At 46.2% G+C, this 10,694-nt stretch overlaps 1 long non-coding RNA gene across 2 annotated transcripts; it reads right to left on the minus strand.

Annotated features, from left to right (window-relative positions):
* Window positions 1-293: 293 nt before the first annotated feature.
* Window positions 294-3,127, minus strand: LOC132472953 (uncharacterized). 2 transcript variants are annotated; one of them, XR_009529225.1, is made up of 7 exons: window positions 3,028-3,127; window positions 2,924-2,947; window positions 2,701-2,855; window positions 2,103-2,171; window positions 1,870-2,023; window positions 1,305-1,393; window positions 294-936 (listed from the first exon to the last, which is right to left on the minus strand). It is a non-coding gene; the product is annotated as an uncharacterized LOC132472953 (long non-coding RNA). The 2 variants fall into 2 exon arrangements; XR_009529226.1 differs by having other exon boundaries at window positions 2,103-2,174.
* Window positions 3,128-10,694: the final 7,567 nt, after the last annotated feature.

Genomic DNA, 10,694 nt, shown 5'->3' on the forward strand with positions numbered 1-10,694 from the left:
ACTTCTAAATTAAAGTGGAGCGACCCAGGGACAAGTCTGGTTTGGGTTAAAGATTATGGATGGTTAACTTTGTGTAGCATGTTTGGACAAGCAAGTTTAGGTTTTAGGCAAGCGACTTCAGGTATTAGGCATGCGACTTCAGGCAAGCGACTTTAGGTATTAGGCAAGCGACTTCAGGTATTAGGCAAGCGAGTTTAGCCAAGCGAGTACAGGCAAGCGAGTCAAGCTAAGCGAGTTTAGGTTTTATGCAAGCGAGTTTAGGTTTTATGCAAGCGAGTTTGGCCAAGCGAGTACAGGCAAGCGAGTCAAGCTAAGCGAGTTTAGGTTTTATGCAAGCGAGTTCAGGTATTAGGCAAGCGAGTTTAGGCAAGCGAGTTCAGGTATTAGGCAAGTGACGCGAGTTTAGCCAAGCAAGTTCAGGTTTTATGCAAGCGAGTTTAGGTTTTATGCAGGCGAGTTTAGACAAGCGAGTTTAGGCAAGCAAGTTTAGGTAAGAGAGTCAAGTTACTTTAGGCCTCACTTTATTTGCGGTTAAATTGCGGCATTAGGTTTAGAAAGAAGGTTAAGATCCAGGCTCAGGTTTGCTTCCAGCCTCGTCCCTCTAGTCGCTCCCTATGAAGAGGGTTCCCAGCTACCGTGTTAAAATACAACAGCTGGGATTACAGATATGGAGTACAGAAATAAATGACAAAGATTGATTCAAACATTCTTCCCCCAAAATGTGGTGCAACAAAAAATGGAGAAAATAATTACTTTCTCTCCATTGAAACCCAGTCATATCTTACGATCTCACGAGGTCCCGCCGCAAGGGGCGGACTTACGAGCTCTATAGAGTGTGCACTGTGTGTTGATGTTGGGTGTGGATTAATGTGCTGGTGTAGCCATCCAGGGATCCTCAGGGTTTATGGGAGTAGGACACACTGGTGTAGTTCAGTACTGTGAAGTAAATTGATGCAAAAAGTAGAATCAGTGTCAAGGGCAATCAAATGTCTATAAATGCAGGAACAGCCCCATCTGGTCTCAATCAGCATTTGATTTCATAGACTTAAATTAGCGAAAAAACAAGCATTTATTTACCTCAACAGTCCTAGTGCTGGAGAACCAGGTTTAAAAAAAATTCAATACGAGCCTCCAGGTGCATTGGAGTTACTGCATTTAATTAACTTTAATTTAATTAAGAGCACACTAGTCAGTGGAGATGTTCACAGAAAAGACTTGTCTTCAGACCTTTATAAAGATCAGGAGGGATTATATAATTGCCGTTTGACGCGTTAGGTCTGTTCAAGGAGGAAGTAAATATTTACCAGCGTTGGGTCTCTGCACCATGACACCCAGCTGCCGCACATCTGGTCTCCCTTTAAGTCGCCTGAAGGAGAGGTCAACTTAATTGAACCTAAGGGGAATGGGTCACAAGAAAAGGTAAGGATAAATCAAAGCTAAACATAGAAAGGATGAAAACAAGCATTGTCCAACATGGGGTTCGGCGATATTTTGATGTAAAAACATTTAGGTGTACGATCCAACCATCAAAAACAGGCTCTTCTTATCATGTTTCCAATGTACCCCGAGTTGCTACGCCCTCATCAGCCACCAGGTGGCAGACTTGATTTTGTCAGTAGAAGGAGCAAAATAGCCATCCAGCTTGATTACAGCAATAGTAGAGGAGCGAGTCAAAAGAATGCGTTTGAGCACCTTCAGCCATTGGCTCTTGTTCAAGGACATCCCGCTGATTGGCTGAAGTCAGATCTTATTCTCTAGAAAGTTTGTTACAGAAGAAGCCCCTAGTATCAAAGCAACATACCCGCCAAACAAAACTAACCTTGTTGAATAAGTGAAAATGTCTTCAAGATGGTCAATCCAGTATCTTACCGGTTCCACATGGAGTCTCTAGTCGGCTGCGCTGCGGGCCTTAGGTCCGTCCTCTGCTCCGGGACGAGGTCTTGAGTATAAAGAACCAGTCAGTCATCAAGCTGCTTGGTCTCTTCAAAGAGGTGGAGGTTTGACCGCCTGCACCATGAGGACGCTGTGGATACGGTATGGGACCATTTATCAGCGGATCTGAACTGCAGAACTTTAATCACATCAGCTGTAGATTTATGTACCTTCTCCGGAAAGATGAGTGGTCGTCAGCCCCTGAGCAGTGATCTTCATCCCCAGTGACTCCTTCAATCCTGCTGGAGCAAACACTCAGTTACCATTTGGAGATGACCCAGCTACCCTAGTGTACTCACTACTAAGTGATACAACCCGGTTCAGTGTTTCCCCCAGACAATGTCTTAGTCAAGGTGGGGGGGGGGGGGGGGGGGTCTTCGGTGAGGGTTTCAGTTCGCAATAATACATACAACCGCCTTTTCAATTGCATTCAAAATGCTTTATGGCACAACTATTGTTTTGAACAGTATACAGTATTACCGACAAATTATTTATCTATATTTTTTATACTTGAGGAAAGTATGTTTTCTTTCCCTACGAGTTTTGCACTTTGTTATTGCATAATTATTTTTTATATATAATTTTTCTACATCGGTAGTCAAGGCGTGGCCCTACTGTTAAGACGGCCTTAACCACACAGCGCTGGGGGAAACACTGCAGTTACTTGAGTTAAACATTAGAGTTTAGTCCCCACATGGCGATACCACAGTTCATGGCTGCGCTCTTTGATTTCCTCGTTGATCAGATTGACCTGGAGAAAGAGCTTACCTTCCATGGATGAGGAGCTGGTTGGCCTAATCACGAGCCGCCTTCGGACCTCCACCGCCGGACCCCCCAGCCGTCCTCCACCGCCGGACCCCCCAGCCGTCCTCCACCGCCGGGACCGTCTCCTCCAGGACCTCCACCGGGCCGACCGCCTGGACCTCCACCGGGCCAACCGCCTGGACCTCCACCGGGCCGACCGCCCGGACCTCCACCGGGCCGACCGGACCTCCGCAACGTCGCCTCATTTCTTCTGAAACGTGACACACGTTCTATTTGCACCCCGGACATTCCTCCCCGTTCATGATGCACTGGAGAAAAGTTTAGCTTTACTGGATGAGGAGCCGCCGCCGCCGGGCCCTCCAGGACGCCGCCGCCGCCGGGCCCTCCAGGACGCCGCCGCCGCCGGGCCCTCTAGGACGCCGCCGCCGCCTCCGGGCCCTCCAGGACGACCGCCGCCGGGCCCTCCAGGACGCCGCCACCGCCGCCGGGCCCTCCAGGACGACCGTCGCCGGGCCTTCCAGGTTGGCCGCCTCCACGCCCTTCTGAAATGTGAGACACAATTTCCAGTTGCACACTGGAAAATTTCTCCCCTTTCATCATGGATGCACTGAAGATGAGTTTAACTTTACTGGATGAGGAGCCGCCACCTGGCCCTCTATGCCGCCCCTTCCAGGTTGGACGCCTCCAGGACCTCCAGGCCACCGCCGCCTCCAGGCTGGCCTCTGCCTCCAGGCTGGCCTCTGCCTCCAGGACCTCCGCCTCAGTCCTTCTGAAAGGCGAATGACACGTTCCATTTGCACACTGCACATTTCTCCCCGTACATGATGCAGATAATCAACTCCTCCTCTGCTTTAGCTCCCACAGATCTCACTGATGCCCTACTGTGCAGTCTTGAGTGAGGTATTATTTAACCCAACAGCCAGCCACACACACCTAGCCTACATCCTGGAGCTGGTCCTAGTGGCTGAGAATGCATCTGACATTTTTCAGAACACCTCAGAGTTGCTGTGGCTGCATGTCAAAGTTTTAATTCTAAACAATTCACCAAGTCTAGAAAAAATGTGCAGCTGTGCAGTTCCGTGTCTCACCGTTCTGCATCCGTTGGGCTGCACGGCTCCCGGCCTTCCCTCCACCTGCAGCGAGCGCCTCCAGACGACCGCCATGGACCTCACGGCGAGCACCTCCAGACGACCGCCATGGACCTCCAGACGAGCACCTCCAGACGACCGCCTCCATCACCTCTACTGAAACAAGACAAAATCCATTTAAACACTGGAGATTTTTTTCTCCTCGCTCACTCAGATGTCAATAGCTTATCTTCTCCCATTCTGTGTGTTCTTGAGAAGTATCATTTCCTATAAACTCCCAAACCCAGCCACACATCTAATCTTCATAAGGACACTAGTCCTAGTGGCTGAGAACGCTTGGCTAACAAGCCAATCACAACCAATGACTGAATTCCAGTTTTATTCTGAACCGTTTGACCACGCTAAGGAGGAGTTTATAGGATGTGCAGTTCCACGGCTCACCCGTCTGTTCCTGTAGGACTGAACGGGTCCTGGCCAACATCCACCTGCAGCTCCCAGCTCCGGACCCGCTCTGTTGAAGCCTCTGGGAGTACAATCCGCTCCTGAACAAAAACAACTGTTCATAAATCATTTGGTACTCTGCAATCCTTGGAAATATTATGAAGCATGAGCTCGAATAGAAAAAGTTCAAATCCTGTATAATGATTAATTGTTGTACAAATGTGTATAGTTCTATTGATTACTTTTTTACTTCTATAAAACATTTAATGAATAGTGGGAAACTACACAAGAAAAGTAAATGAATGCGGGTTTAACGCGGTTATATTAGTAAAGCAAGTCTTACCCCAAAAAGTCAATAAATGGCGACCACATTTTATCATTATTATTATTATTATTAACTATTTAGTGCTTCACTAAATTCCTATAGCAAGTGAAAACGTTACTCTCCTTCATTGGTTATGTTCATGTTCCTCGATATCTTCCAATGGACTCGTTGTGAAATCCTTTGCGTTGAAGTGCGTTGTTCAATTTCCAAGGGGCGTGTCTAAAGGGCGCAATCTAAAATGAGTCGATGCTATGCCATTGGATAGGCCTCGACGAATCATAGCATTGGAACGGGTGATGCAGAAATACATATTCCTCAAAATCTGTGAGTAGTAGTCGTTCGTTCTTTTAGTGAGCATGTACAGTCTTTAGTTCACTAACTTCCATCTTTGTTGTTGAAACACCTCTACATGTTGCGTATATCCAACCTCACATTAGATAGCCTTTAAGGGTTGCTATTGGTCGGTCTATTTCGTACCGGGCAGAAAACGTTATATAACGGAGGGGCGCCTGACCGCATCTTTTAAGAGCAAATTATATACGAGGTCCGTCTAGTTCCGAAGCTATTGGTGAAATACGCAAAACGAATATTGAAATGTTAAATTAGACATTTAATTTGCATCTACATTTTGCCAGTGAAGGAGTTTAGGTTTGCCAATCCGAGGTCTAACGGGCAGTAAACATGTTCATTAAAATACAAATGCAAAGTCCACAGAACATACGCGAATAAAAACCACATTGCACGACCGGCGGTCAACAGCAGCAGCAGCAAGTGTATTGAAAGTAGAAAAGAAGTAAAGAGCAGAATAGAATTGGGAGAGTGGTGTGCAAGTCAGACACCGCATCTAACCCAGGACCACCTTGCAGAGCACAAGCAGCTTCTACCAGACCAACCAAACACACATCAACAGTCCCCCAGTCAGTAGGGTCAGTCAGACAGGTTTCCACAGAAGGGCTCAGTGGGGTTATGGGTTGAGCAAAAACAGACCCCTTTCTTCCTTCCACAAGTTTCCATCCTGGATTTTTGTGGAGTCGGACATGTTTCAAGTTATCCGTGGATTCCTGAGGGCAGTGAAGGATCTGCAGAAGGTGACGTCCAGGTCCAGCGGTCTGCCGCATTGACCACGAGATCTTTAACCGAGTGGGACCGCCTCGGTTTGTAGTAGGCCTAGAACAGTTTGTGTTCAACAGCGTGGAGGTCCTCGTTTCCATCAGAGTTGCTGCAGTTCTTCCATGCCGTTTCCAGTGAGCAGAGGACACTTCCCAGTGTGGTGGTCGGTGCTGTAGCGGTCCGCAGCGTTAGTTAGTCAGTCGATCCCATAGATAAACCACTCAACACAAACTACCACTTCCATCAGCAAATCCACATTAACCTCCAGCGGTAAAACATGTACAATAGAGGGGCGAGAACAGACGACAGGAGGAGATGGGGAGAGTGAAACATGTGCAGTGCTCATGAAGGAAGTTACCCGCGTTACTCACTGCGTGGGTCCCGGTGGCAGGGGGTCCACGTCGGTGGCCACGATGTCCGGATTGTTCAGCCCACGCAATCCAACGCAAAAAAAAACGATTAACATCCGTCACGGTGGGGGTGCTTTATGAGGAGAGGCGGGGGAGACGCAGCTGAAATCAATTAAGAACTAGTGACCTCCAGAAGAACGTGATTGGTTGTGAGCGAGAAGCTTGAAGGCCTCCACACACCGGCGCCGCAGCGGCGCGGCGCGCATTTCACGCGCGTCAAAAGCACGCCCCTAGCACCAACAGGAGGCGGCGCGACAGCCGCGCTGCAGTATAAAATCAGGAAGTCACCTGTCAATCAACCGCAGCAAAGAGACGAAACGCAATGGGTGAGTAGCCTATTGTAGCCTAGTTTATTTATTTTCCATCTTTTTGGCTGAATAATTGGAAAAATGTATAATCTGCGAAGTGAAAGTATGTTTTCAAGCATCAGATCAACTAAGTTTGGAGGGCACTTCATCGTTTTATTTACTGTCATTTCTTATTTATTTTGCCATTATTCATCTACTGCATCAACAATCTCAATAACTGCAGGACCTTCTATTAAGCCTTTTTAGTATATAGTGCAGTCACCTTTTAAGGCCAATTGTTATTGTGTGTATTTATTGTATTGAGCTCCTGGATGGCTTTATTGATCCCATTGGGACCAATACAGTATCTATCTATCTATCTATCCATCTACATAGCCTTAAAGGGGTAGTTCGGAATTTTGGACATAAGGCCTGATTCCGAAGTGAGCATTGGTATTCTATATCACTGGAGAGTTTAACACATTTTATTCAGTCCTTCTAGTTGCAGAGTTCGCTCGTGCTAGGCTAGCGCACCTCAAGGGGCAATGCTAGCCTGCTGTTAAAAACAGTCTTACCCACTCCACAGTACACCCGAGGTAAATCAATTATAACGACAGACTATAAATCTAAATGTATGTTTATAGAATAATGTTAGAAATAAAACCAACCTTGCATTGCATTGCATTTTGAGGGAATTGCGGGGTCTCAGCAGCAGTGTTTGTATTCCTGTACGTAGGGTACGGCAGCGGCGGACTGATACCTAGGATACCTGCCGCTGTCATTGCTACAAACGCGGAGTACAGTGAACGAAGGAATTCTATAAGTGTATTCAATTAACAAGATATGGCCACGTTTGGAGGAGTTAGCGATGCATCTGCTTTTGAAGACAATTATGAGGAATTTGTTGTATCCAACGAACCGTACATGTTCGAGCCGGTGTTTTGATGTCCAAGCCAGCAGCAACAAGCCACAGTTGTGTCCTGTCTGGATCTCGCACTGGAAATTGGTGGAAACTTTGTGGTGCCCATCTGTACCGTTTATTTCTACAATTTCTAAAAGCACACTGAACCATCATGTTGCCTAGTCGTCCCGCTTCTGTCCCACGCTTCTGTTTACGTTTTTCTGTCGTGATTCGGTTACAAACCTAACCAGCGCATAGTAAAACTCCGCTTCTGCCGAGAAAGTAGTCCCTCAATGATTCATGCGATGCAAGGTTAGTTTTATTTCTAACATTATTCTATCAACACAGACATTTAAATCTATAGTCTGGCGTTATAATTGATTTACCTCGGGTGTACTGTGGAGTGGGTAAGACTGTTTTTAATAGCAGGCTAGCATTGCCCGTTGCCGTGCGCTAGCCTAGCACGAGCGAGCTCTGCAACTAGAAGGACTGAATGAAATGTGTTAAACTGTCTCCAGTGATATAGAATACCAATGCTCACTTCGGAATCAGGCCCCATGTCCAAAATTCCGAACTACCCCTTTAACATAGCCACACATTTACATGTATGCAGCCAGTAGTTATCCATTTTAATTGAGCAAGCTCTTTTACATTTTATTGAGTTTTTTTTATTTCAACAGAATAAATAACTGTTGCCAGACAGAGGGGGGCTGCCCTTCTTCTCCTGCGCTGTAGGCGGGCAAGGAGAAGACGAAGGGTTTGGGTGCACCCCATCAATGAACAGAGACAAGAACAGGGGGTATGCCACAATCTGGTCCAGGAGCTCCGTGCAGATCCTGAGAGGCACGCCAATATTTCAATTCGCCACTAAGTGTGCAATGGCAGAACCATATGGTGCAGCCTATATGACCTATAATCTAGTTATTATCCCTCTCTGGTATACTCTTTTGCATATATATATATATATATATATATATATATATATACTTTTTATCCCTCGGGATAAATACAGTGATGTTATTGCTGTGCTGGATTCAGTAGCCAGTGTATTTTATTCGAGTGCTCGAGACACTTAATGTTATTTTTCCTTAAATCCAGAGACAGTTAATACGTGATCTGATACCAGAGAGACAGTTAATACATGACAATGCATTTTTGAGCTTTGCCTGTGTTTCCTTTTACTTATCTATTTTATTGTATGAGAATGTTTCTATGTGAAGCACTTTGAGTCTGCTTCATGTATTAAAAGTGCTATATGAATGAAGTTGCCTTGCCTTAAATAAAAAAATATATATTACAAGTAATCTGGTTTCAACCTACATGGTGTGATTATATGTGACTTGATTACGTCTATTTTCCATTATGGTTAATGGTTTGGGTACTTACTCCACCATTGTTGATTTCTCACCAAAGATCCAATCTCCAGAGCTATGGCTCGCCAGTCAATGACCTTTTTGGAGTTGTCTTTGTAATGACGGGAACTTTGGTCATACAATTCGACATATATTTCCACCTCGACGAACAGTCTCTCATCGTCCATTCTCGTAATTGTTTCTCACAAACGAAAGAGGGCGACATCCAGTGGTGAGGGGTAGATATGGAGGTGCCTACGGGACCCGGGATGTACAAACCAGCTTTTACAAAGCGCTTTTTCAGGGGCGGCGACGCTCGGGAATAGAACATTGGCTCGAAGCATGGACATGCTCGAAGCAGGCCCCATGAGCAGGCCCCCAGGATAGGCGCATACTTCCGCAATCCACCAGTGCTCAGAGGCCAAGCCTGGTATTGCAGCTGTTTAAGCTGGCTGTGGACGGGGGTCCGTCATTTCAGGCGGCCCAGAAGTAGATATCGCCGTCCACTCCAATACAAGTGGGGAACAGGATTGTGTCTCCGCAAAAAATGTCTGGATATCAATCAAAGGCTCATAATTACCTTCATGCCATGTCCTAATTTATTTTTATTTATTTTTTTTTCAAAACATCACCAAGCGTTTTATTAGCCGTTATCTCACTGGGGAAGAGGGGTGTGCAGCTGAAAGGAGTCCTCGTGAAACAAATGGCATCCGAGATGGCCTAGTTCAGTGCTCCGTTAAAGTGTCCGATTTTTGGACTGGTTCATCTGCTGCTCAATAACTCTCACGGTCCTCTGCTTGCGATCATTGTGATTCATCATGTATTGATCCATTTATTCAAAAGATCCAAAGACAAAGAAGCGGTGCATTACGGTATCAGTTCTATATTTCTGCATCCGGTACGTCACGGACTAGGTCACGTGTCCTGGCCACATACCGCGGAAGCAAATCGCTCCTGTATGTTACCCTGCGCCACTGAGCAGTTTGCATAGGAATGAATGGGCGGCCATTTTCCAGTCTGTGGTCCATCCTTTATTATGTCCATGGCTCGAAGAGTAGTTGGGCGGCGCGGCGCGGAACGCTGCCGCGTAGCTAGTCGGCGCCGGTGTGGGCTAGTACACCCGGAATAATGGGGGCAGACTTTTTTACGCGCCGCTGCGGCGCCGGTGTAACGAGGCCTTAAGGACGGTTTTGTGTTTGTTTGTTGATTTGCTTTTGGCCACAATCTCAGTCATTATCTCTGGGCTGTCTTTTTTTTGTTTTCCCGGTCGCTTGTGTGTGTGTGTGAGGGTTAATTGGTTACAAGCTGCGTCGTGGTGTGGATTAAGTTGGCAGGTGGCAGCTAGAGAGATGAAGGCCAGTGAGGGATGAGTTGGGGCATTTTGTATTAACAATAAATATTATTGGACCGTATATTTAGTGTGAATTGAAGTTCTTGGAGGTATAAGCAGAGACCTTTATGGTGCGTCTGTAAGCCCCGCCAGTCAAAACGCTAGCCACTAAGTTGTCCTGCCCCATGGCTATTACCAAGTTTGGTAGTTATGCACTCTGGACTACTCCATCGGTTTTCCATCTCTCTCTCTCTCTCTCTGTCTCTGTCTCTCTCTGAGGGCAACAACAACACAAGGCGAGGAGGAGGAAATATAAATCCTCTGGGGCAATTGCTCTGTCGCTAGCTTAGCCACTTTTTAGAGTTTTAAACTCAAGTCACGTGACGTCTTAAGCTCCATTGCGTCATGAACTTGTGGTTTAACCTGCAGCTGCGTTTTACCTGGTTCTCAATTGCTGTGTCTTCAGAGAAATTCAACTCAGACACTAGAGGGCGTATTTTCTGCGTGTTAGTCTAATCTCGAAACTGACGTGGTTTTAGAGGAGACTAGGATGAAACAAGGCTCCATGATAACACACACACACACACACAGAATTAGTTTTATGAATAGGTATGATACATTTACACTTATTACACCAGATAGGCCTTCAGTACAATACAGGCAAGTAATTGATTGACACAGGTGAGGGCAGATGACTCAGATTTCCACAAAAAGTAGCCAAGACGATTTCATAATGTATGTCAACATTATTAG

Source organism: Gadus macrocephalus, chromosome 15, assembly GCF_031168955.1.
Source record: "Gadus macrocephalus chromosome 15, ASM3116895v1".
Taxonomy (NCBI): Eukaryota; Metazoa; Chordata; class Actinopteri; order Gadiformes; family Gadidae; genus Gadus; species Gadus macrocephalus.